The sequence below is a fragment of the Herpailurus yagouaroundi genome, unplaced genomic scaffold (genome assembly GCF_014898765.1).
Source record: "Herpailurus yagouaroundi ecotype Mexico unplaced genomic scaffold, PumYag 77, whole genome shotgun sequence".
In the NCBI taxonomy this organism is placed as follows: Eukaryota; Metazoa; Chordata; class Mammalia; order Carnivora; family Felidae; genus Herpailurus; species Herpailurus yagouaroundi.
The window spans coordinates 69,762,342-69,788,383 of NW_024412388.1; the positions used below are offsets into that span (position 1 = coordinate 69,762,342).

A 26,042-nucleotide genomic window follows, 5' to 3' on the forward strand; every position below is an offset into this window, starting at 1 on the left:
AAATACATAAATGATATAAGTGATATGGATCATATAGCCAATATTACAAATCCGTAATTACATACATATATAGTAGCCAGCTTCCAATATGACCCTTATTGATCTTTGCCAACATCAGTGGCTCTAGAATTTCCTCTGTGTAATTCCCTTTCCCACTGTATCAGGGTTGGTGGGATGACCAATAGAGAATGCAGATGGTATGTCACCTCTCAGGGTAGGTGTATAAAAAGGCTTGTGGCTTCTGCCTTATTCCCTCTTGCATCATTCATTCTGGGAGAAGTCAGCTGCCATGTTAAGAGGGTACTTAGGCAGGCCTGTGGAGGGGCCCATGTAGAGAGGAATTGAAGCTTTTTGCCAGCACCCAGCGGGGAACTGAGGTCTCCTGCCAATAGCTGCCGAAGTGATCCATCATGGAGCAGATTGTCCAGCCACAGTCAAGCTTCAGATGACAACCACCCCAGCTGACAGCTTTATTGCAAACTCATAAGAGAACCTGAGTTAGAACAACATGGCTAATCCACTTCCATATTCCTGACCCTCCAAGACTGTGTGAGGTAATAAATGTTTGTTGTTTATAAATCCAGAATTTCTCAGTCATTTGCTGTGCATAAGTTTAAACTAATGCAGGTATGGGTACTTGCCAGAGGAGTGCTCTTGTAACAAAACCCAAAATGTAGGAGTGGTTTTGGAAACAGGCAGTGGATAGGAGCTGGAATATCTTTAAGGACAGTGTTACCAAAAGCTTAGAGAGCCTTGTAAAATCTGTTTTTAGAAACATGTTATTCTTTGAGCAGCTGTGAATGAGAGCCTAAAGGAAACTGAGGAAAGTCTTGTTATATAATATCAGGAAGTTTATCAATACTGTTGCTTATAGTAACCTGGAAAGAAGAAAATGTGCCCAATGAATTGAGTGATGTAGCTAAAGAGATTTTCAGGCAAAGTAGTGAAGGTGCCAACTGGATTCTTCTTGCTGCTTATAGTAAAGTGAGCAGGAAAGAAATAAACTAAAGGAATGACTGTTAAACAGAAAGGAACAAGACCTTGATGCTTTTGAAAATTCCTAGCCTACCGTGATGGTGAATGATGTGAAGATTTAAGAAAGATCTTATAAGCAGAGATCCAATCCAGGATACTGTCAAGAAAATATATGGTTCAAAGATGATGTTGTGGATGAGACTCTGAAATCCTTTGTGAAGACCTCAGAAAGATCACAGGTATTGCCTCAGAGGGCAGTACTGTTCAGTCCAGATGAAAGTCCCTCTCAAAGGCTTCTGCATATGCCTGGAAACTCTCCAACTGCACAGCTTCTAACACTTAAGGATCCTTGTCCCTCATCCATCTCAGGAGAATACTACTAAGTATTTACCCAAAGGGCACAAAAATACTGATTCAAATGGGCACATGCACCCTGATGTTTATAGTAGCATTATCAACAATAGCCAAATTATGGAAAGAGCTCAAATGTCCATTGACTGATGAATAGATAAAGAAGATGTGGTATACATATATAATTGAATATTAGTCATAAAAAGAATGAAATCTTGTCATTTGCATTGATGTGGATGAGACTAGACTGTATTATGCCAAGTGAGATAAGTCAGTCAGAGAAAGGCAAATACCATATGATTTCACTCATATGTAGAAATTTAAGAAAGAAAACAGATGACCATAGAGGAAGGGGAAAAAAAAGAGAGAAGGAAGCAAACCGTGAGAGACTGTTAACTATAGAGAGTGATCTGAGTGTTGATGGAAGGGAGGTGGGGGGATGGACTAAATGGGTGATGGGCATTAAGGAGGGCACTTGTTGTGATGAGCCCTGAGCGTTTTATGTAAGTGATGAATCACTAAATTCTACACTTGAAACCAATTTTACCATACATGTTAACTAACGAGAATTTGAAAAACAATTGAAATAAAAAAAAAAAAAGAAAAGGACTCATTTTGAAAGGCATCAGAGAATGTGAGTTTTGTCTAATGGAAAAAATGCTAAGAAGAATCACAGGAGATACACAAAGTTTTAAAGAAAATTATTATCACAGATGCATTGCCAACTTGGAGGAAAAGTTACAGAGATAATATGAAATAGATAGAGAACTTTCAACCCCTGGAATTCTCCAGGTTGGTAGGAGACAGAAATCTACATGGCTGAAAACACAGGTCTGTTTCTTGGAAAAGGAAGGATGAGTCAATGGGTAGAACCGAGAGGTCTGAGAGTAAAGCTGAAAGCCATGGACAATGACTTCTGGGAAGGAATGGGACCAAGTCAAGACACATTGAACATCTGCCCGGCTCAATTTTAGGAATGTTGTAGACTCATGACTTCTTCGTGCTTCTTCCCCCTTTTCAAATAGGAATGTCTGTTGTGGTGAAATTATGCCTGCCCCACCATTGTATATTACATGTGTCGGGGCCATAGAACTCATCTCTTTTGCTCACAGGTCTTCTGATAAGGAGGAACTGTACCGGAGGAGATGTACTTAAGAAGCCAGGCCCGCATAGTTCCATCTGCATCTACACATAATCTAGAAGACAAGAGTCTAAATTTAATTTGTTACCATGAAAGGATGAACTTTGGGGCCCCTGGGGAAAGAGTACACATATTTTGCATGTGAGAAGAATATAAATAATTTGTAACCAAAAGGTGGACTGTGTTCAGTACATCTCTTCCCTTCAAGGGGTAGAGCCGAATTGCTCTTTGCTTGAGTGTGGACTGGACTTAATGAATAGTTTCCACTGGATAGAATAAAGCAGAGATGATGGTGTTCGACTTCAGAGACTAAGTCATCAAAGGTGTAGGGAAGAAAAACCTTTCCTTTCTTCCCTTTTAGATTTTTTGGCTGGTCTAATAATTCAATTGACCTAAGACACATCAACAGAAGAAAAACAAATTTAGTTTTGTATGTATGGGAACTCATAAAAATAAGAGACTCAAAATAGTGACCAAAGAAGGAAGCTTTTATATGTATTAGACAAAGAACAATACATTTGCGAAGAATTGAGAGGACAAAGAATTTGGGCTTGGTTTAGCAAATTAACGAAGAAGTAACGAGGTTTTTTTATATAGCCTTCTAGGTCCTGAATTCCCTATCTCTAGTGAGAATAGTGCTTTCTACTCTCCAGGTGCTGGGAAGGTAACTTTCACATGGGAATTTATTTCTTGCTTTCAGGGAGACAGAGGAAGGTCAGAGTGTCTTTCTTGCACCAGCTATTTCTCAAGTAGCCTTAATTCAAAATGATCAATATGCCAAAGTGGCATATTTTGGGGTGGCCTGACCTGAGCCCCATCAAAGGTATTACATCTTCCTATTTGCTTTCTCTCTTTGATCACGCACTCTGTGGGAAGCCAGCTGCCATAAATGAGGACTCTCATCTATGGTGATGGTTCATGTGGCAAAGAGTTGAGGTCCCTGACAAACGGCCAGAAAGGAACTGAGGTCTGCCCACAGCAATGCGAGTTGTCTTCTGGCAAGGGGATCCTCCAGCCTCACTCATGTTTTCACGTGTCCAGCCCTGACTGGCATCTTCATTGTTACCTCATGAGTGTTCCTAAGCAAGAATCACTCTCAGATTCCTGACCCACAGAACTGTGAGATACCTAATGTTAGTGTTTTAAACTACAACGTTTAGGGTAACTTGTCATGCAGTAATGTATTAGAATACATCTTATAGTCATTTAAAAATACTGCAGAAATCTAGTGTATATTTTACACTTAAAAAACATTTCAGTTTGGATTCACTTTGAGTGTTCCATAGCCATATGTTATTAGTGGCTACCATATTAGACAGGGCAGAACCTAAAGGAAATAACTGCATCTACGTGAATTTAATGCACTCAAAAATTTCACATTTCCAGATGTAGTTTCATTGTTGTTGTTGTTTGTTTGTTTGCTTAGAATGTCTTTTTATCCCTTCTCCATCTGGTTACCATCCCTCATTCTTTTTTTTTTTTTAATTTTTTTTTTTAACATTTATTTATTTTTGAGACAGAGAGAGACACAGCATGAACGGGGGAGGGGCAGAGAGAGAGACACACACAGAATCGGAAGCAGGCTCCAGGCTCTGAGCCATCAGCCCAGAGCCCGACGCGGGGCTCGAACTCGTGGACTGCGAGATCGTGACCTGAGCTGAAGTCGGACGCTTAACTGACTGAGCCACCCAGGCGCCCCTACCATCCCCTCATTCTTAAGATCACATCCTATTATTCACTTTTTTAATAATTTCTTTCAACCACTCAGAATTAATTATTACTTTCTTCTTTCTCAGCACAGTTCTTATAATTGGTTACATGTGTCTCTTTTCTTCTGGACTGTGAGGATCTTGAGGGCAAGATTTATGTATTTGGTTTTTTAAGAAAAATCTTTGCATGTGCCTAGCTTGCTGCTTAAACTTAGTGGCCAATAAATATTTGTTAACATAAACGGTAGGCACTAGACAACTCCTGGGCAATGATGTTGTGGAAGTGGTTCTTGCATTGCCTGAAAAATTGACCTGCAAGATCCCTAACAATTGTCAGTAGCCTATAAAATGCATCATAGAGAGATGTAGTTCCTACCTGAGGGCATATAAACAGAGGGCATATTTCTCTCCCCCAAATAATTGTGTGCAGGTTTGTTATGCAGAGCATAAATAATTGAGTGAAGAGGGTTGCCCATTAGTCACTGAAGATTGCCTCTATGAAGAAAGTCCTGTTTCACAATTCCGTTCCTCTCTCCCTAGGAAGTGGCCCTTGTGCCAGAATGAAAATTGTGCTTCGGGTCTTCCTATGAGCTGAAACCTCTACTAAGCATTTTCAATATTTTATTGTAGATGCTTGAGGCAGAAATCAAACAGCACCAATCCTAGGTCAGTAGAGAGTTACTTCTTTTCTTTGGTTTATGAGAAAAGGATCTCATTTTTGTTTTCTGTGAGTGAATATTTTTCAAATGCAAGGATAACTTACAAAAGCAAGTTAAAGAGAATGAACACAGTGTTTCAGATACAGCGTGACTAAGCAGGATGTAGAAATTAGAAGAATCTTACCCGGGGACTATCGGTAAATTCTTTCCTTTTTCTTTCTTGTTCTTCTTCTTCTTTTTTTTTTTTTCTTTTTATAATTTTGCAGAGACAGGAAAGCAGATGGAGGCAAAGATATGAGTCTCATCCTGGTGGGTTATTGTTCCAAACAGTAGCATGAGAGAATTATCTGACCACTTGAGCGGTGAACTTCCTCTCAACATTGTGGGATGACCCAGATACTGAACTTTTGTCTCTTGCTCTTTACCCCCTTTTCAACTCTGAGATGATAGTGCAGCCTTGGGGGGTCATCAAATGGATTGATTTTCCTGGAAATTTTTACTAGTAAAGTACAGCTTTCAGATTTTTTTTTTCTCCCCCCAAAGGAAGGATGCCAGAAGCAGCATATCGTGTTCTTGTCATGTTAGTGCATCATAGAAATATTAGCATCCTGGATGAGAAAGCTATGAAAGCCAGGGGCTGAAAGCTCAGCGATCCGTATGGTTTACAATATACACCCTTAGGCAGGGCTTGTGGGTTGTGTGGTTGTTTAAAAGAAAAAAGGAAAAAACAAACAAACAAACAAAAAAACAAACAAAAAAACCCAAAAAGCAAAACCAAACCTAAACAAAGAGAAACATGTGAAAAGCGACTTTCTTATGTGGGAAATCAGGGTGGGGGACTCTGTTCTTTATAGCTGATTTCCTATGCCTGCAGTGCCCCTAAGCTTGTCACCCAATTACTCATAGAGGGAGTCTGCACAGGCTCACATGGGCACCCCCACAGGAAGGCAAACTGAGAGCTATTTCCGTGTCCACCTCATATTAATTTGTACAAGGGAAATTACTGCAGACTAATGGAGTACCTTCTTTCCATTTGTGGCTTCTCCGTCAGTTTTCAGCAAGGAAAGCACAGGACAGGAAATTTGCTTTACAAAAACCACCTCAAACTTTGCAAAGTACTCTTAACTCCGCGTGCTTAGAAAATTAAGATTTCCTTCTCCTCTAAGTTCACGTTAGCTTGTTTTCAGAGAAAGTTCAGGTTTTTGTTCTCTCACCAAAAATTTACCATTGAGATAATACTGAATATAGTCACTCCTTGTCAAATTTAGGGAGTGATATAAATAATGATAGTCTTGCATCATTGATTATAAGTTCAGGAATAAAACCATTTAAGTTGCATATCATCAAGACATGAATTTATACTTGTCCAAATAACATTACTGTCTAAATTTATGTGATACAGGAAAAATAAAGACATTCTCAGATGTTGTCTAAGAGACCACAGACTAAGAACATGTAGGTTCGATTATTTGGTCATATAAATCTGATCAATTTATCTAAATCTATTCATAAAACCCATTTATGTTTTAGAGATACTAATACTATGCTTATTTCTGAAGATTAATTTTTTGTTACCATTCTTTGCCAGAACTGTGTAAAACATGCTAAAAATAAAGATTATTTATGCTGCGTTTAGCCAGACCTTTGAAATTATCAACATTAACATGAACTTGCCCTTCAGTTTCAGAGTATCTTAAAAGTACTCTTTTCTTTTTTTTTTTTTTTTTCACAGTTTTTCTTTCATATATGACCCTGTTTATGTAGACTAGAAGGTTAGTTTGGAAGAAAAATTAAACCATCAGATGCAAACCAGTAAATGTGTAAAGAAATAAAAATTATGCATTTGCCAGTTTGTAGTCTCTTGAGATTGAAGTGGCCCTTTGCTAATCTTGAACCTAAACATTGATTAAATCAGTCTGGAAAGTTCATCACGATCCTCCACGTTCTCTAGGCTTGTTTCGGGATAATTTCAAGCTACCAGATGGCTGTGGCCTTCCATGTCTCCTAGAATCTAATAGGTACTTAATTAATGAGTATCATCTTGATGATCATGGGGTTAATGAGAATATAGAAAACTCAGCATGCCAAAAGGGGAGTCCAAGGTTAATGCATGGTATATCTGATCTTAAATATCTTAAAGCAGTTGCTATAACCTGTGGTGATATCGTATAGAGTCCTAGAACCAATGGCAAAAAAATCCTGACTAGTTCCTTCATCTTCAGAAAGAATGGTTAGACATGTTATTATGCTTTCTGAAAATACATGAAATCATGATTACACATGCATATGTATCAACTAGATATTTGTCCATTCTCACAGATGAGAAACAGAGGCACAATGTACTATCACATGACTATAAAACTAAACCTGAGTTCTGGAGATTATTTTTTAATATGCATTTTAGACTTACTGAGATAACAAAGAAAAATGTTCCTCTGTGTGCCTTGGTTTTCTAACTTCTAAGGTAGAATAGGCCTAGCTTTTCTTTTATTTTTCAGGAGCAAATTAACTTCATAAGCATGAAAAGAGAAGTCCCCCTTTTTTACTTCTTTTTTACTTTTGATATCTTTATTCTCTTTATTTTAATATGGCATAAATCTGAATTCCTCCCATATCCCCTAAATAGAACAATGAAATTATCACCATCCCCTCATTGCCTCTCCACATATACCTGGAAAGGAAAGAAAAGTCACATTTGAACCAGGTGTTTAGGGGCCAGTGGTGGGGAGAGAGATGCTAGAATAGCTACAGATGGACTGAAACTGTGAATGGGCAATAGGGCTGCTCAACCCTGGTGGTGTCAGTGTCTGAATGAGCTCTAGACACTGAAAACCAGGGGTGGACATCTTCAATTTTATCCCCCAATCCAACTCAAAGCAGGAGAGAGCATTTACCAGATTATACCGAAAGGATTTTAGGATCTTCGTTTACACAAATCATGCGTGTTTATACCATCAGTTTTAAACACAGCAGAGAGCTAAGAGTTTGCCGCAAAGTTGACAAATGATTATAAAGAAATCTAGTATATAAATCTACACTATATAAATCTAGTATATAAATATAAATATACTATGTATATTAAATGTTTATTTTGAGAGAGAGAGGAAAAAGTGTGAGTGGGGGAGGGTCAGAGAGAGAGGAAGAGAGAATCCCAAGGAGGCTCCACTTTGTCAGTGCAGAGCCTGACATGAGGCTCCATCTCAGGAACCCTGAGATCATGACCTGAGCTGAAATCAAGAGTTTGATGCTCAACCGACTGAAACACCCAAGCACCCCTAGTATGTATGTATGTATGTATGTATGTATGTATGTATATATATATTATATTTTAATATTTCAACCCCATACATTTTCAAGGGGGTGGTGCAAACCTCCTTCCTCTCCCTATTGGTCTCTTCTTTCCCACTATCTTGTTTTTCAGATTTCTCCCTGCCCCATTTACTGCATATACGTGGAGTTTGATTTGGGCTGTTACCAATGAAGTTGGTTTCCAGGTTTTATAAATGCCCCTCACTCATTTTCTCCTGGTATCTTTACAACCATTTTAACAGTCTTGTTGGTGGGTAAGTAATGATGAAAGGTAGCAGGCAAGTGACCTCTTATATATTTCTGGAGAAGTAATTAGTGAGTTGGACCCCCAGAGACACGGGTGATATATTACAGCTTGTAGGTGGTTTGGCATTGCACGCATTACTCCGCCCACACAACTCTCATCAACTTATGTATCTTAAAGCAGAGGTAAGACAACAGCAGCAGATGGGAGAAAATGAGTTTATAAACAGCATGTGTGTGCTTTCTGGGTTGACACGGAGAATCTATAGACATTCATTACATACTTAATGTCACAGTGACAACTGATGGTGGAAGTAGATAGATTTCAGTAAACCCTTTAATGTATATTTCAACAAACACTGATAAGGAACTCTGAGCTTGGATTTCACAATAAGAAAAATAAATAATGCAAACTAGGCGTACTCAGTCTTCACCTTCCCCTAAGGGTGGCCAGACTTGATATTATCTCCAGAGGCATTTACTGTGGCATAAGTGTGACCAGAAAACTGAACTGCAGAGCAGTGTATTACTTAGAATAGTAAAGGTAGCAGTGCTTATTTCCATGCAAATGCTCCATTTCCTGTTGACAATGTCAAGCTAAATATTTAATTGATCTCATTAAACATGTTCAGGTATTTTTACATCACAGGTTGTGAATTTAAAATGAGACCATATTGATTAAGATAAGGCACCGGAATAAAAATTCTTCTAACCCTGTCATGAGCTCTCATAAATATCTTGGGTGAAACCACTTAGCATTTCTATATCTACAGTTCTCAGGCCAATTTCCAAATTGTTAATCAGGAATGATGGACAGCATGTTTGGCCTGGATAGGGAACAGATACTGAGCTCCAAATGTATTTCTTAATCCTATAATGGGAATGAATGGAATGCTAATTCAATCCCCCACACCATCTTCCTATCCACGTTCTGGTTTCTGAAGAGTAAATGCTAATACCTAACTTGCATTCCACCACTACTCATTCAAAGCCTGACTCACATCACTAATTGATCATAGCACTCTTGGCTCTTTGACTCAGATGTTGTGTCAGAATTCTTGGCAACGTAGATCTCTAAGAAGCCACTCTTAATAGTTCAGAACTGGCTCCTGAGATGAAATCTATTTCATCATTGCCATTTCAATTCTATTGCCATACTGGCTTCTTAGCTCCTTACAGACTGACCTTAAATCTCCACAATTTATAAGAAAAGCTCATATGGACCTTCCCTGACTTCTGGATAATAGGAAACAGATTCTTGTTTCGGTTTTGTTTTGTTTTGTTTTGTTTTCGTTTGTTTGTTTGTTTGTTTCTCCTTTCTAGTAGAGGACAGAGTCTCGGCTATCTATTTGTGCTTTGAGTCCCAACCTATTTCTCAGTCCAATTTTTAGTACCAAAAATAAAATAGAACAACAGAGAAAAGCTACTATTAAAGGCCAAAACATACTCCTGTCTTACCCTTTGTTTTCCCTGATAACTATAGTTACAACTGCCTATAGATCTCATTTCAGCAGAGGATATCTATTGTCTACCATATGCTTCAGTTCTCCAATGCTCTGCTCTCATTTTTTTCTTCTCTGAGTAACAAAAGTCAAGCAAACAAAAATCACCCATGTTTTGTGGGGCTGGGAAGAAGGGGCTGGGTAATGAATGAACGAAGAGTAGTGATGACCTCAGCTTAGTTTATATTCATCCACCCATTAACTTATTTGGTAACTACTGAGCACCTGTCATATGCCAGTAATGGTGAGCCTAACAAGAATGCAGCAGTGAGCCAAAAAGGCTTAAAAAGCTTAGGGTCAAAAATTGAAGGGGGGGGGGGGATTGATCAAATAACACACAAGCATGTCAGTATAAACCGTGATAAGGCTACAAAAGAAAAGTAGAGGGACTTGGAAAAACAGCAGTGAACAGATCTAGTCTGGCAGGTCAGAAGAGGCTTTTCTGGGGAATGTAAGGTTGAAGCAAAAACTCTGAAGACTGAATAGGATTTAATCAGGTGGAGGGTAGATGTAGGGGAAGTAAGAAGAGCCTTGCAGGCAGAGGGAATAGATGTGCCGAGTCCTGGAGGCAAGAAGGTGTGTGGTGCCATCGACAACTTGATTGTAAATAGAAGGCAGAGTGAGGTAGGATGCTAGTAAGAGGCGGAAGATGTTGCTGGGGAGATAAGCCCGGTCTAGATAGACAATGTAGGTATTTGTGGATCATGTCAGTGGGTGCAACTTAAGTGTCTTAAACAAAGATATCACATAGTGGAGTTTTGTTGTTGTTAGTTGTTTGTTTGAGATCACTACAATTTTGGGGAAGAAAGTGAAAAAGAACAAGAGTGAATATAAATAGCCCAGTTAAGAGGCTATTGCATTTTTCTAGGTGAGACGTTATGATAGCTTGGACAAAGGTAAAGGCAATTAAGCTGAAGAGAAGTAGACAGATTCAAGAGATATTTAGAGGGAAAACTCAATGGGTTATAAGATACTGGAGGTGGAGGGCCTACCTGGAAAAGTAGGGGTTAATGATGATTGTAAAATATTACTTTGCACCTTTGGATTGAATATCTTCCTACTCCCTAAAATAGGATGCACTGGGGAAAGACCAGGTTTTGAGGATTGAGGGCATGGCTTTTTTTGTAGTTGGTGTGCCAGTGAGTTTTCCAGATAGAGTTGGCAAACAGACAGATGGATGTGCTAATCTGGATCACTGTGGAGTGAAACGTAAATAGGAGGGTCATTGACATATATCCCCTCATTTTCTGATGACTTACAGAAAGATTCATGCAACTCAATTAAGACTTCTTCCTGTCTAGGTGACCGTACATAGGTTGAGTTTCCCTACTACAGACAGCTTTCCTATGTTGTAAAGATGAGTTGGCTTCTAAATGATCAGACAGACTGAGAGATGGTAGGAGTGTGGGGAGATTTGCTGACATGTGTTGAGCAAATACTATGTGCCAAGTACTAGACTAGCTACTTTATTGACATTGTCTCATTTAATCAGTCTCACACCTGGGGAATATACACCATTACAAAGATGAGAAAACTTGGGCCCAGAGAAATCGAAGGACTTAAATTCTTTCAGCAATTAAAGTATAATTCTGAAGACCCTTGCTCTTTCCACTGTGACGTTTGGTCACAGGCTTCAAAACTATAAGTAATTATATGACAGTGTATCAGATATCCAAATGCAGCGTATCAGATATTATCTTTTTTCTTCCACTTAGAATATAACCTAATGTTGAATCAGACTTTAAATAAATTTGCTACCAGATACAACTTATAAGAATGTCAATATAAAAGTAGCTATTCACCAAAATTTTATTGAATACTAACTATATGCAAAGGAACTGTATTACTAGTGCATTGAGACTACAAATATAAACAATTGAGGCTCCATACTCTCATTTTACTCCTCATTTAGTAGGAATGACAAAGCAATATGGTAGTGATATTTATCAATAGCTACCTAAGTGCCAAGCGTTTTTGTGCTAATTGTTTTACATGGTTTTTCTCAATTCATCCTTATTATGTAATTATGAGATAGGTAGGCATTATGTTCTCTGTGTTACAGATAAGTAAAATGAAGTTCAGGGTTACACAATCAGTACATTGTCGACTTAAGTTTTGGATTCAGTTCTGTTGGGTCCCATATCCCAAATGTGTGATGAGATTATTTTCTCACTCTCTCACTCTGTTTCTCCGTCTCTGTCCTTTATTTTATTTTTTAAAAATTTTTAATGTTTTATTTATTTTTGAGAGAGAGAAAGAGACAGAGTATTAGCAGGGACAGGGCAGAGAGAGAGGAAGACATAGAATCTGAAGCAGGCTCCAGGCTCTGAGCTGTCAGCACAGAGCCTGATGCGGGGCTTGAACTCGTGAACCGTGAGATCATGACCTGAGCCATAGTCGGATGCTTAACCGACTGAGCCACCCAGGCATCCTGTCTCTCTTCTTTAGATTAATAGTTGAAGACCACATCATGGGTTCTCCTAGTTACCTATACCATGGTAAGAAAAAAAAAAATGAAGTAGTCATGTTAATGTTACTTTCTAGAAAGAGAGAAGATATTGAGTTCTATTTTTTAAATGTTTTAAAGCTTACTCTTATTGGGGAAGATAAGTGTATGTATTTACTAAATGTACTAATAAAATCTTCTACATTTTTTTCCATGAGACTGAGAACTGAAAACCACTGTAATAAAATGCTGCATTTTATTTTATTTTAAAGTTTATTTATGCATTTTGAGAGAGAGAGCAAGCATGTGCATGCCTGAGAAGGAGGGGGGCAGAGAGAGAGAGAATTCCAAGCAGGTTCCCCACCATCAGTGCAGAATTGGATGCAGAACTCAAACCCATGAGATCATGACCTGGGCTGAAAATAAGAGTTGGATGCTTAACTGACTGAGCCACCCAGGTATCCTAGAAAATGCATTATTTTAGATATCCTTATTAGTTCAGAATCTAAGGAGGTTTCATATATTGCCTTCCTTATGAGGACCACAATTTATTTTATAGGCTTTGTGCCACCTCTTATTTTATTTCAGGTTTACAGATTTTAGAATTTTTCCATATTTATTTTCCCCTGAAACTAGATATTGTCAAAGCACACATCAAATTTTGAAATTATTTTCCTTCTACTTATTGGGGGCACTTTTGAACCAAAGATATTCCAATTTAAATAGCTTATATTCTGAAGTTTGGCTGTTGCTTTGTTTGGACTGTCAGTGGGAAAGAAGAAAAAAACTCTCTTTTTATTAGGTTGATCACTTGGCTACAGTGATTCCTATTTCTGAAACACAAAGGAAAATGTGTAAAAGAGGCCAAAGTTCTTATAATGGTTTACAGATATGGCTTTTTATATTTAAAACATTCAACATTAATGCTTCATGAAATCAAATGTTTATACTATTTAATCATAGTCTGAAGTTAAGGGGAGCTTCTAGTTGCCCTTAACTGGCTTTCGAGCCAAAGCAACATATATTTGAAAGTAAAACCTTTAATAGCAGAGCTTTCTGCTACTTTCTAATATTCTGAATCCCATGCATAAACATATGCCACATTATTGAAAACAATTTCATATTATGTAAAGAACCATTGTGCAGCTGTACGTTGTACATTTGTGCATTGGTACCCCACTAGGCACTGGACCCTATACTTAGGCAATGTCCGTGCATAGAGGGTGTTGTACAATCTCTGTTCCAGAAGCTCACAATCTATTGAGGGAGGGAGGCAGAAAAAACAAGTACTCTGATACTAAAAGTTAACTAATCAAACAGCATGACTTAGTTGTGTACAATATATAGAAAGCAGACAGCTTAAGAGTAAAGGGAGGGAGAATAGAAGAGGGGACCAGGAAAGAAGAAGGAAGGGAGATAAGGAGGATGGAGAAGGGGAAAGGGAAGAAGGAAGGAAACAAGGAAGATAGAAGGGAAAGAGCAAAATCTACTGAAGCACAAAGTATTACTACCACCCTTCCCTCCAAATAAGCATGCATTATGCTCATTCATGATCATGTATGCTTGTGCACCTATGTGTGTGTATCTTTGGGCCACATTCACAGAAGTTAAATTAATAGGTTTTAATATACAGGCATGCTTAGTTTAACTACCACCAGGTCCTTTTCCAAAATGACTGCATCCGTGTTCAACCCAATAGCAGCAAACACAGCAGCAAAAAAGTTCACATTTCCCCATTCTGATCAGCACTTGCTATTTTTATTGTTATTTGAATTTTATTTCCCTTATTTCTTATGCAGTTGAGTAGTTTTCCAAATACCAATTAACCCTTTTTATTTTCCTATTGTCTCTTCTCAAGATCTCTTCGTTAAATTTTCTGTTCCATATATGAATTCTTTGTCAGTTATGTACTTTACAATATTCTTCATCTAGTGGGTCCCGCATCTTTTTAAAACTAGGTCTGTGGATGGGGCGCCTGGGTGGCGCAGTCAGTTAAGCGTCCGACTTCAGCCAGGTCACGATCTCGCGGTCCGTGAGTTCAAGCCCCGCGTCAGGCTCTGGGCTGATGGCTCGGAGCCTGGAGCCTGTTTCCGATTCTGTGTCTCCCTCTCTCTCTGCCCCTCCCCCGTTCATGCTCTGTCTCTCTCTGTCCCAAAAATAAATAAAAAACGTTGAAAAAAAATTAAAAAAAAAAAACAACTAGGTCTGTGGTAGAATTTACTTTATAACCTTGATTGTATGTATTTATTCCCCAAATTTACTTATTTTTATAGTTTCCTTTTCCTTGATCTTTACAATCACATCCTGTATTTTTTTGTCTGTATTTTACAATTCCAATATCTGATGTCCTTGTGGAATCTAAATCTGTTGCTGTTTTATATTCAGTGTAGTTTATTGCCTTGTGTTCTTGGTAGTCTTTGGTGCTGAGTTCATTGTGACTCCTTAATCTATAGGAATCCTGTAGCTTAAGGAGACCCTTTGTTCCAGAGAAAATTTTCATCTGTTTTTTTTTTTTTTCATGATGATTATGCAATTACCACAAAATGCAAAAATGTCAGAGTATATGTGTTTCTTCATTCACATTTTGGGCATTTTCACAAAAGCTGAATTCATTCTGATCATTTTAAGTGAAAATAAAATCCCCATGGGCAGTTCAAACATTTCTGGGAAATATTTAAAAGAGTATTGAGGGGTGCCTGGGTGGCTCAGTCAATTAAACCTCTGATTCTTGACTTCTGTTCAGGTCATTATCTCATGGTTCATGGGTTCGAGCCCCATGTTGGGCTCTGTGGTGACAGCATGGAGCCTGATAGTGATTCTCTCTCCCTCTCTCTCTGCCCCTGCCCTGCTCACACACACAGTCTCTCTCTCTCAAAAAAAAAAAAAAAAAAAAAAAAAATTTACATAAATAAATAAATAAATAAATAAATAAATAAAGGTACTGAGAGTTACCTGAAAGACATGAATATAGAACATCAATTAAAGTATGCTATATTCTAAGTGTGTTAGTGTCTTTTAAGAATTGGTGTTTGTGGAGACCAGGCAGTATTGTGGGAAAAATGTTGCCTATTGAAATAATGTGTTTGACCTTTGGGGTAATGTTTTCTGAATTCTGTGCTGGTTCTTAATGCTAATTTGATGATATTTTCTATCATCTTCTATATATATTTTTAATAAATGAGATTGATGCAACAGAAAGATATTAAATTCCTACATTTATTTAAATGTAGAAGCTGCCACTTGCTATCTAGATCTAGTTGATGAATGCAGGTGGCTACACTAAACAAGAGATTTTCAGTGTAGACAAAATAGCCTTAGAGTGGAATAAGATGTCATCTAGGACTCTCATAGCTAGAGAGAAGTCAATGCCTGGCTTTCTTTATAACTTCAAAGAACTGGCTGACTATTGTTACGGGCTAACGCAGCTGATGACTTTAAGTTGGAGTTGCGTTGGGGTGCCTGGGTGGCTTAGTTGGTTGAGTGTCAAACTTTGGCTTAGTCATGATCTCAAAGTTTGTGAGTCCAAGCCCCACATCGGGCTCATTGCTGTCAGCGTGGAGCCCTCTTCTGATCCTCTCTCTCTCTTCCCTTCGCCTGCTTGCACTCTCTCTCTCAAAAATAAATAAAATATTTAAAAAAATTAAGTTGGAGTCACTTCTGATTGGCCATTCTGAAAATTATGTTAAATCTACCCTGTGCTCTAGAAATGGAACAACAACGTCTCACTGACAGCATGTTTGTTTACAACATGTTTACTGAATATTCTAAGCCTATTGTTGAGACCTACTGCTCAAAAAAAAAAGATTTCTTTCAAAATATTACTGCTCATTGACAATGCAACTGGGCATTCAACAGCTCTGATGGATATGGACAAAGATATTAATGCTGTTTTCGTGCCTACTGTCATAATGTACTTTCTGCCACCAAGGAGTAATTTTGACTTTTAAGTCTTATTATTTAAGAGATACATTTCATAAGGTTATAGCTGCCATAGACAGTGATGCCTTTGATGGATCTGGGTAAAGTAAATTGAAAACTTTCTGGAAAAGATTCACCATTCTCAATGCCATTAAGAGCATTTGTGATTCATGGGAAGAAGTCAAAATGTCAACATTAACAGGATTTTGGAAGAAGCTGGATGACTTTGAGAGTTCAAGACTTCAGAGGAGGCAGTGACTGCAGATGTTGTGGAAAGAGCAAGAGAACTAGAACTAGAAGTGGAGCCTGAACATGTGACTGGATGGCTGCAATCTCATGATCAAACTTGCACGGATGAGGAGTCGCTTCTTACAGATGAGCAAAGAAAGTGGTTTCTTGGGGCGCCTGGGTGGCGCAGTCGGTTAAGCGTCCGACTTCAGCCAGGTCACGGTCTCGCGGTCCGTGAGTTCGAGCCCCGCGTCGGGCTCTGGGCTGATGGCTCAGAGCCTGGAGCCTGTTTCCCATTCTGTGTCTCCCTCTCTCTCTGCCCCTCCCCCGTTCATGCTCTGTCTCTCTCTGTCGCAAAAATAAATAAACGTTGAAAAAAAAAATTAAAAAAAAAAAAAAAAGAAAGTGGTTTCTTGAGATGGAATTGACTCTTGGTATAGGTGCTGTGACAATTGTTGAAATGGCAACAAAGGATTTATAGTATTACATAAATTTCATTGATAGAGCAGTGGCAGGCTTTGAGAGGATTGACTCTAATTGTGAGAGAAGTTCTATGGGTAAAATGATATCAAACAGCATCGCATGCTACAGAGAAATTTTTTTGTGAAAGGAGGAGTCAATTGAGGCAGCAAACATCATTGTTGTCCTATTTTAACAAGTTGCCACAGCCATCCCAACCTTTGGCAACCACCGCCCTGGTCAGCCAACAGCCATCAACATCAAAGGCAAGACCCTCCACCAGTAAAAAATTACCACATGCTGAAAGCTCGGGTGATTGGTTAGCGTGTTTTGGCTTAAACCATTTTTTAGTTAAAGTACATACATTGTTTCTTTAGGTGTAATGCTACTACACACTTAATAGACTATAGTATAAACCTAATTTTTATATGAAGTGGGAAGCCAGCCAATTCATTTGACTAGCTTTATTGCCATGTTTGCTTTATTGCAATGATTTGGAATAAACCTGCAATATCTCCTAGGTATGCCTGTATTTGTTTAAGTGTTCAAATACTGTCCAAATTGGGCGATTTGAGTCAATGTTAATATCTCCTTGAAAAGTAAAAGAATTTACTTGCTGAATTGACCCTCTAAAAATATAAAATTGAGGTTAGATGACAGCAGAAAACTTCAAATCAGTCTGAGTTTGGGTCTAAGTGCACTCTCCCAGCCATTGACCTTGGCATCACCTTGTTGAGCAGCTAACACTCGTATGTTTTGGGATTTTGCACTAATGACTGACTTTTGCTTGATGATAGGGAAGACCTGCTATTAGAAGTTTCTACTTCTCTGTGTAGAACTTTGGAATATCTGGGAAGCTCTATAGCTATCTGGACACACCCTTTGCTACTTCTAGCTTTAGGGACATGTCTCTCTAATCTTCTATATCCTTTATTCAAAGAGACACTCTGCATCCTCTGTGCAGGGTGACATCTTTGTCTGTCAATCACATCTTTGTCTTATTGTTGCACATACTACATTGGATGCCCAAATGGATTACATATTAAAAGATCAAGTTCAGAGGCCCAGTTTTAAGGTCAGAGGTGAAAATTAGCTTCATGGAACTGTACTTTGCATGTTACAATTAGATACTAAGTTCACTGAGCTAAAATTGTGCAAAAATTGAACTAAGCAAATGAAGATAAAGTCACTTAAAAATTGATTTATCTTAGTGCAAAGGTCATCTGGTCATGTATGGTAATTAACTGTATTGTGTGAAGTAATATAAATCTTTAGAAGTTGATAAGAAGAGTGCTAATTATTATGAAAATGAAAGACATGATTCTGGACATGTAATGTTGAAGAAGGTAAAGATGAAAATGGCCCACTAGAAAGGAATACCATAAAAGTAATTGACAAAGTCAAAGAACCTCAGAGGAACAACATTTTATGAAGATGAATGCTAATCCACCTAAAAACATTTTGTATACCTGAGACCTAAGAAAGAGGCAAAGACATACAATGAAAAAACAAATAACAAACGAACAAAAAAAAAACAACAACCAAAAAAACCCAGCTATTGAGGAAGAGGATAAGGTTTTGTTAGCTGAGAGCAAAATGAATTATTTGCTTGAGTATTCCCCAAAGAAGAGGAAGGTAGTATTCTAGAAACTGCAATGCATTCTCCTTTGGGGGAAGCAAGATGTTAAAAGGCTTCGCCATCACACTAGAGCAGATAATTAGGCAATTACAACTATTAAATTTGACAGAGCATTAGTTTAAATGCATTACTCACTAGAATTCTGAAGGAAGTAACAAATAGTATAATTTTTAGTGAATACTTTTGATAACTCATTGAGGACAACATCTTACCAGAGGGTTCAAGGGTGCTAATATATTCTTGAATTTGAAAAATGCACGCATGTGCACACACACACACATACACACACGATCCCAGGGGGAAAAAAAAAACTCCCTAGGAAAGCCTAAATCTTCTGAAGTCTTTTCCTCTTTTATATGCAATTATTGCAGTGTGCTTATAGATATTAACCCACCAATCATCAAAAGACCTTTCAGAAGTAGGCAGCAAATATCATTTCAGAATCTCCTACCTTGATTTATAGGTATTAAAATAGAAACAAAAAGAAGTCACCTTGAAAACTACTGGAAAAACCCAGTCTAGGATTTAAGTAACTGACAATTACCAAACATTTGGTAATGCATAATTTAGTGATACCAGAGTCAACTTAGAACACTGTTCTTATCACCTTGCTATAAAATCTTTAAAAGGATTACTCCTGCATTTTTAAAAAGCATGAAATATTGCTACACTGAATAATAATTTAATGTAATAATCACATACTGCTTATCACTTACGTTCCAAATTCCACGTTTTACAGGTATCACAAGATCCTGCTGGTATTCATATGAATTATTGCTGCTTAGAATAAAATAAAGAACTTTTAAAACAGTATGCTGCCCATTGCATCGGAAGTCCCACTTTATGGGGTGCCTGGGTAGCTCAGTGGGTTAAGCAACCGACTCTTGGTTTTGACTCAGGGTGTGATCTCAGGGTTCCTGAGTTCGAGCCTTACATCAGGCTCAATGTTAACAGTGCAGAGCCTGCTTGGGATTCTCTATCTCTTCCTCTCTCTCTGCCCCTCCCACACATGTGCCCTCTCTCTCTCTCTCTCTCTCTCTCTCTCAAAATAAATAAAATAAAAAACTTAAAAAAAAAAAAGAAGAAGGTCCACCTTTGTTTCTAAAGATTAGCAGTTACTTAGTGGCATCTTTGGCATACCTGTTTTCATCCACCACTCTCACCGCATGGTTATGGAGATGGATAGCCTAGGTCAGTGACAGATAAATGATGGTCACAGTGGATCTTTGCATTAGGGTTAGACCCTTTAGGGATCTTTGCTCTTTCTGACACTGCTCCTGCTCATATTCAGTAGGGCGCGCTCTTAGGCTAGATTGAGGATTCCAGGGGCTAGGGTCTTGGCTTCCTCACCTTTGTGTTCCCTTAGCATATCAACACACTTCACTCTGGTTAATTCATTGCTGTTTGAAGAAATGGATGAATACAGGATCCTTCCAATAAGCTTTTTCTGACATTCTGCATGGATGAGTTTTGGAATCCTTTTTACATAATTCGATATTGGCTTCTATTGCAGTATTTACAATCTTGCTTTGCAATTTCTAGTTAGAAGTCCGCTGTTTCCACAGTCTGGTAACTGCTAGTTCTGGCCTAGCCACATGCTGTGCTAATGATTATATATTCAGTGCCAATCATATAGCAGATGCTCAGTAAATGTTTGCTGAATGAATAAATGCATGTGTTCCCCCCCACCTCCATCTGCAAATATATACCTCTCAATAAACAGTAACAATAATGCACATGTCCATACATTCAAAACATTTTAATATAATTTAAGATATGGCTGCATCTCAGAGATGTTTGTGATTTTATTTTAATTCTACTTCTCAAATCTGCTACCATATTTTTTCTGTGAGTGGCCCTGTGATTTTTGATTTGAGCATGAGGTTCATATTCTCTGAATTCATCAAGAATTCAGAGTGAATCAGTAGAAAGACAGTGTGGTTTCGAATTTAGGAGACCAATACTCTTGTTTTGGGTTTACTTTGAAGAAATAAATTAACATCTCTGAGCTGAACACCATAATCTCTAAAGTGGTAAGATTAAACTGGGTGATATCTAACTCTAAATATCAATTATTCTAGAACAAATAAATTGAATAAACATTTATTGATTGCCGTGTAATAGAGGGGTACTAAGAGAGAATGTTCAGAGAGACAGATGGTCCTTGTTGGGATTTATGTATTCTTTAGGGCAATACTGTCTAATAGAACTTTCTATGATGGTGGGATTGCTCTATAACCTGCACTGTCCAACATAACAGAATAAGCACATGTGACTGTGGAGCACTTGAAAGGTGATTAGTGCAATTGCAGAATTTAATTTTATTTAATTTCAATCAACTTAAAATTACTTTTTATTATTTATTTTTTTAAATATGAAATTTATTGTCAAATTGGTTTCCATACAACACCCAGTGCTCATCCCAACAGGTGCCCTCCTCAACCCTCAGTTTATTCTCAGTTTTTAAGAGTCTCTTATGTTTTGGCTCCCTCCCTCTCTAACCTCTTTTTTTTTTTCCTTCCCCTCCTCCAGGGTCTTCTGCTAAGTTTCTCAGGATCCACATAAGAGTGAAAACATGGTATCTGTCCTTCTCTGTATGGCTTACTTCACTTAGCATAACACTCTCCAGTTCCATCCATGTAGCTGCAAAAGGCCATATTTCATTCTTTCTCATTGCCACATAGTACTCCATTGTGTATATAAACCACAATTTCTTTATCCATTCATCAGTTGATGACCATTTAGGCTCTTTCTAAATTTGGCTATTGTTGAAAGTGCTGCTATAAACACTGGGGTACAAGTGCCCCTCTGCATCAGTACTCCTGTATCCCTTGGGTAAATTCCTAGCAGTGCTACTACTGGGTCATAGGGTGGATCTATTTTTAATTTTTTAAGGAACCTCCACACTGTTTTCCAGAGTGGCTGCACCAGTTTGCATTCCCACCAACAGTGCAAGAGGGTTCCCATTTCTCCACATCCACGCCAGCATCTGTAATCTCCTGATTTGTTCATTTTGGCCACTCTGACTGGAGTGACGTGGTATCTGAGTGTGGTTTTGATTTGTATTTCCCTGATGAGGCGCAACATTGAGCATCTTTTCATGTGCCTGTTGGCCATCCAGATGTCTTCTTTAGAGAAGTGTCTATTCATGTTTTCTGCCCATTTGTTCACTGGGTTATTTATTTTTTGGGTGTGGAGTTTGGTGAGCTCTTTATAGATTTTGGATACTACCCCTTTGTTCAATATGTCATTTGCAAATATCTTTTCCCATTCCGTTGGTTGCTTTTTAGTTTTGTTGATTGTTTCTTGTGCTGTGCAGAAGTTTTTATCTTCATGAGGTCCCAATAGTTCATTTTTGCTTTTAATTCCCTTGTCTTTGGGGATGTGTCAAGTAAGAAATTGCTGCGGCTCAGGTCAGAGAGGTTTTTCTCTGCTTTCTCCTCTAGGGTTTTGATGGTTTCCTGTCTCACATTCAGGTCCTTTATCCTTTTTTGAGTTTATTTTTGTGAATGGTGTGAGAAAGTGGTCTAGTTTCAATCTTCTGCATGTTGCTGTCCAGTTCTCCCAGCACCATTTGTTAAAGAGACTGTCTTTTTTCCATTGGATATTCTTTCCTGCTTTGTCAAAGATTAGTTGGCTATACTTTTGTGGGTCTAGTTCTGGGGTTTCTATTCTATTCCATTGGTCTATGTGTCTGTTTTTGTGCCAATACCATGCTGTCTTGATGGTTACAGCTTTGTAGTAGAGGCTAAAGTCTGGGATTGTGATGCCTCCTGCTTTGGTCTTCTTCAAAATTACTTTGGCTATTCGGGGCCTTTTGTGGTTCCATATGAATTTTAGGATTGCTTGTTCTAGTTTTGAGAAGAATCCTGGTGCAATTTTGATTGGGATTGCATTGAACGTGTAGATAGCTTTGGGTAGTATTGACATTTTGACAATATTTATTCTTCCAATCCATGAGCACAGAATGTGTTTCCATTTCTTTATATCTTCTTCAAGTTCCTTCATAAGCTTTCTATAGTTTTCAGCATACGAATCCTTTACATCTTTGGTTAGGTTTATTCCTAGGTATTTTATGCTTCTTGGTGCAATTGTGTATGGGATCAGTTTCTTTATTTGTCTTTCTGTTGCTTCATTATTAGGGTATAAGAATGCAACTGATTTCTGTACATTTTGTATCCTGCGACTTTGCTGAATTCATGTATCAGTTCTAGCAGACTTTTGGTGGAGTCTGTCGGATTTTCCATGTATAATATCATGTCATCTGCAAAAAGTGAAAGCTTGACTTCATCTTTGCCAATTTGGATGCCTTTGATTTCCTTTTGTTGTCTGATTGCTGATGCTAGAACTTCCAACACTATGTTAAACAACAGCGGTGAGAGTGGACATCCCTGTCGTGTTCCTGATCTCAGGGAAAAAGCTCTCAGTTTTATCCCATTGAGGATGATATTAGCTGTGGGCTTTTCATAAATGGCTTTTATGATGTTTAAGTATGTTCCTTCTATCCCAACCTTCTCGAGGGTTTTTATTAAGAAAGGATGCTGAATTTTGTCAAAGGCTTTTTCTGCATCGAGTGACAGGATCATATGGTTCTTATCTTTTCTTTTATTAATGTGATGTATCATGTTGATTGATTTGCGAATGTTGAACCAGCCCTGCATCCCAGGAATGAATCCCACTTGATCATGGTGAATAATTCTTTTTATATGCTGTTGAATTCGATTTGCTAGTTTCTTATTGAGAATTTTTGCATCCATATTCATCAGGGATATTGGCTTGTAGTTCTCTTTTTTTTTACTGGGTCTCTCTGGTTTAGGAATGAAAGTAATGCTGGCTTCATAGAACAAGTCTGGAAGTTTTCCTCCCTTTCTATTTTTTGGAATAGCTTGAGAAGGATAGGTATTATCTCTTCTTTAAATGTCTGGTAGAACTCCCCTGGGAAGCCATCTGGTCCTGGACTCTTATTTGTTGGGAGATTTTTGATGACTGATTCAATTTCTTCACTGGTTATGGGTCTGTTCAAGCTTTGTACTTCCTCCTGTTTGAGTTTTGGAAGTGTGTGGGTGTTTAGGAATTTGTCCATTTCTTCCAAGTTGTCCAGTTTGTTGGCATATAATTTTTCATAGTATTCCCTGATAATTGCTTGTATTTCTGAGGGATTGGTTGTAATAATTCCATTTTCATTCATGATTTTATCTATTTGGGTCATCTCCCTTTTCTGTTTGAGAAGCCTGGCTAGAGGTTTATTAATTTTGTTTATTTTTTCAAAAAACCAACTCTTGGTTTCGTTGATCTGCTCTACAGTTTTTTTTCGATTCTATATTGTTTATTTCTGCTCTGATCTTTATTATTTCTCTTCTTCTGCTGGGTTTAGGCTGTCTTTGCTGCTCTGCTTCTATTTCCTCTAGGTGTGCTGTTAGATTTTGTATTTGGGATTTTTCTTGTTTCTTGAGATAGGCCTGGATTGCAATGTATTTTCCTCTCAGGACTGCCTTCGCTGCATCCCAAAGCATGTGGATTGTTGTATTTTCATTTTCATTTGTTTCCATATATTTTTAATTTTATTTTCAAATTGCCTGGTTGACGCATTCATTCTTTGGTAGGGTGTTCTTTAACCTCCATGCTTTTGGAGGTTTTCCAGACTTTTTCCTGTGGTTGATTTCAAGCTTGATAGCATTGTGGTCTGAAAGTATGCATGGTATGATTTCAATTTTTGTATACTTTTGAAGGGCTGTTTTGTGACCCCGTATGTGATCTTGGAGAATGTTCCATGTGCACTTGAGAAGAAAGTATATTCTATTGCTTTGGGATGCAGAGTTCTAAATATATCTGTCAAGTCCATCTGATCCAATGTCTCATTCAGGGCCCTTGTTTCTTTATTGACCGTGTGTCTAGATGATCTATCCATTTCTGTAAGTGGAGTGTTAAAGTTCCCTGCAATTACCACATTCTTATCAATAAGGTTGCTTATGTTTGTGAATAATTGTTTTATATATTTGGGGACTCCCGTATTTGGCACATAGACATGTATAATTGTTAGCTCTTCCTGATGGATAGACCCTGTGATTATTTTATAATGCCCTTCTTCATCTCTTGTTACAGCCTTTAATTTAAAGTCTAGTTTGTCTGATATAAGTATGGCTACTCCAGCTTTCTTTTGACTTCCAGTGACATGATAAATAGTTCTCCATCCCCTCACTCTCAATCTGAAGGTGTCCTCAGGTCTAAAATGAGTCTCTTATAGACAGCAAATAGATGGGTCTTGTTTTTTTTTTATCCATTCTGATACCCTATGTCTTTTGGTTGGTGTATTTAGTCCATTTACATTCCGTGTTATTATAGAAAGATATGGGTTTAGAGTCATTGTGATGTCCGTAGGTTTCATGCTTGTAGTGATGTCTCTGGTACTTTGTCTCACAGGATCCCCTTAGGATCTCTTGTAGGGCTGGTTTAGTAGTGATGAATTCTTTCAGTTTTTGTTTGTTTGGGAAGACCTTTATCTTTCCTCTATTCTAAATGCAGACTTGATGGATAAAGGATTCTTGGGTACATATTTTTTCTGTTCATCACATTGAAGATTTCCTGCCATTCCATTCTGGCCTGGGAAGTTTCAGTAGATAGGTCTGCCACTAGTCTTATCAGTCTCCCTTTATATGGTAGAACATGTTTATCCCTAGCTGCTTTCAGAATTTGCTCTTTATCCTTGTATTTTGCCAGTTTCACTATGATAATGTCATGCAGAAGATCGATTGAGGTTATGTCTGAAGGGAGTTCTCTGTGCCTCTTGGATTTCAATGCCTGTTTCATTCCCCAGATCAGGGAAGTTCTCAGCTATGATTTGTTCAAGTACACTTTCAACCCCTTTCTCTCATTCTTCCTCTTCTGGAATTCCTAGTATACAGATATTGCTCCATTTGATTGCATCACTTAGTTCTCTAATTCTCCCCTCATACTCCTGGATTTTTTTCTCTCTCTTTTCCTCAGCTTCCTCTTTTTCCATAATTTTATCTTCTAATTCACCTATTCTCTCCTCTGCCTCTTCAATCTGAGCTGTGGTCACCTCCATTTCATTTTGCACCTCATTTGTAGTATTTTTAGCTCCTCCTGACTGTTTCTTAGTCCCTTGATCTCTGTAGCAATAGGTTCTCTGCTGTCCTCTATACTTTTTTTCAAGCCCAGCGAGTAATTTTATGACTATTATTCTAAATTTTTGTTCCATATATTGCTTAAATCATTTTTGATCAATTCGTTAGCTGTCGCTACTTCCTGGAGTTTCTTTTGAGGAGAATTCTTCCATTTCGTCATTTTCGATAGTCCCTGGGGTGGCAGGGAACTGCAGGGCACTTCCCTTGTGCTATCTGGAGTAACTTGTATTGGTGGGTGGGGCTGCAGTCAGACCTGTTGTCTGTCCCCAGCCCACTGCTGGGGCAACAGTCAGACTGGTGTGTACCTTATCTTCCCCC

The 26,042-nt window shown here is 38.2% G+C and overlaps 1 long non-coding RNA gene across 1 annotated transcript in view; it reads left to right on the plus strand.

Annotated features, from left to right (window-relative positions):
* The first annotated feature begins 275 nt into the window (after positions 1-275).
* Positions 276-26,042, plus strand: part of LOC121018554 (uncharacterized) — a 38,021-nt gene continuing 12,254 nt past the window's right edge. Inside the window, exon 1 of the long non-coding RNA XR_005785224.1 lies at positions 276-554. This is a non-coding gene — a long non-coding RNA (uncharacterized LOC121018554). The remainder of the gene's footprint in view (positions 555-26,042) is intronic.